This window comes from Malurus melanocephalus, unplaced genomic scaffold, assembly GCF_030028575.1.
Source record: "Malurus melanocephalus ecotype Western Australia unplaced genomic scaffold, MMel_1.1 scaffold_19, whole genome shotgun sequence".
In the NCBI taxonomy this organism is placed as follows: Eukaryota; Metazoa; Chordata; class Aves; order Passeriformes; family Maluridae; genus Malurus; species Malurus melanocephalus.
The window spans coordinates 2,762,202-2,764,267 of NW_026623251.1; positions in this window are offsets into that span (position 1 = coordinate 2,762,202).

Sequence of the window (2,066 nt, forward strand, 5' to 3'; positions counted from 1 at the left end):
TCTTAAAGCCTGATTTCTTGCTTGTGTAAGCTGCAATTTACATGAGTTATCTTGCTCCAGCAGCATGTTTTAAAGAAAAACAGATGACATTGAAAGAGCAGGTGAAATCTTGAGTGGATTAATAAACAGGGTAGGTCTGCCCAATGGTGTAATGTTTCAGTCATYAGGAGACAGGGCACTCAGCACTGCATGCAAGCTTGTGCTTGCCAACCCACTGCCTAACTACACAATGAAGGTCTTATCAAATACATATGGTCCRAGGAAGCTTGTGCAGTCCCAATTCTTAACAAATGGCCGAGTCAGAATAATAGGTTTATAAATTGCATTGTTTTCTAGGAGATAATGTAGAGAGGGACAGTGGGCAACAGAGAGAACATCTGAAGCAAAGTGGTGAAGAAGGCARGTTGAGGATCCCAGCCAGCCCTGCAACCTATGTCAGAATCCCTCTGCAAATCTGCAGCCTTATTACAGCCTGTCACTGAATAATTTTCGTAGTCTGAAAAAAAAATTATTTTTGTCAAAGTCAAATTGAGGGGAAAATATYTAATATTTATTGTTGCCATGTTTTTTCAAAGCATTTAAAAAAGAGCAAAGAGAATGGAAAACCAAAATCAGTGGCCTCAAAGACTTCGCTTTCACAATTGGTGGCAGAAGAGAAAAATTGAGCATAAGAGCAAAGTAGCTCAGACGAGCTCCACAGTGTTGTGAGCACAGATGTGTTGTTATCACATAATTCRTGACAAACAAATTATCCTGGTATGTAGGAAGAGGAGGAAGGTAGTAGAGACAGCTTGACTAAGAGATGTTCTGTGACCTCAAACACAAGAAACTGGTTTTGCAGGGTTGCTCTGTAAATCAGATCAACAAAATTATCTGAATTAAAAAGGAGCACAAAAAACGTCTTTGTCCTTCCCTCCCCCACTCTTTGTTTTTTGTTAGACCGAGTTGTTTCACTGACACAGCTGATGGTGTAGGCCTACAAACAACTGCTTCAGCACTACTCAAGGAGTTGATACTGATGCTTAGAGGAGAGGATCTGCTGCCTTGGAGATGAGATATTTAGCATGGTCATTACATGGTCAGAAAGGTCATTACTTTTCAGTACAAATCTGAGATGGGAAAAGACTGGCTGGGTAGCAGTAATTTGAAAAAGCCTGAGGTGGGACAGATCATGACCTGCAGGCACAGCAACAATGTGATGCTTGCAAAAGAAAAGAAAAAAGGCAAATGTTTGAGTCACATAGAACCAGATGCAAATTCCAGCATATCACATAACCTTCTCAATCGATTTAGCATTGACAGTGCGAATGTAGGGTCTAGTAGTGGACATCATTAAGTTACAAAAAAACATGTAAGCCAGCTGGAGCTAGTTCAGAAGAGAACAGCAGAAATGYGTGTTTGAAGTGGCCCAGAAGGAAAAAAATCAAAAGAACCTTTTTAACACAGGAAAGACTGAGGAGATGTATGGCAGTTTCCAAATCTGCAGCATCTTTTTATATATTCCTCAGGGATTAAATCTTTTGCCAATGTCCTCAAGTAACAGGAGAAGTTGTATGGGGCTACAATTGTAGGATCTAAGATCCAGCTTCTTGTCTCCAGCCATGCGTATAACAAATGCAGGAGGAGACTGCCTGAGGAATGATGTGAAAGTATCTGTCGCTATAGGTTTTAAAACAGGTTCGACAGGGCTCTGTTGGGAGCAATTTAGACATGGTAGGCGCTCCCTGGGAAAAAGGCCCAGTGAGCAGCATTCACGTGACTTGCTGCGAGGCTCTGSAATTCAGGTGAGCAGCCTGGCCATGAAAAGCACAGAAAACATGGCCTTATCACTCCACGCAGTCATGAGTGCTCTGTACTGAAGCGTTTCTGTAGGGCGTCTGCTTCTCCACGCCACAATGGGAAACACACTTTTTGTGTTGTTCCGCTTTTGTTGTTGAGTGGAACATAAATATCTGCTGCAGTTGTGGGGGAACAGTGTTTTTCATTTTACTCCTAGGTAATTAAATTTCTCTTTTTTATGAACAACAATGCTTCGACCATCTGTATTACCTGGGCTGAAACACCTA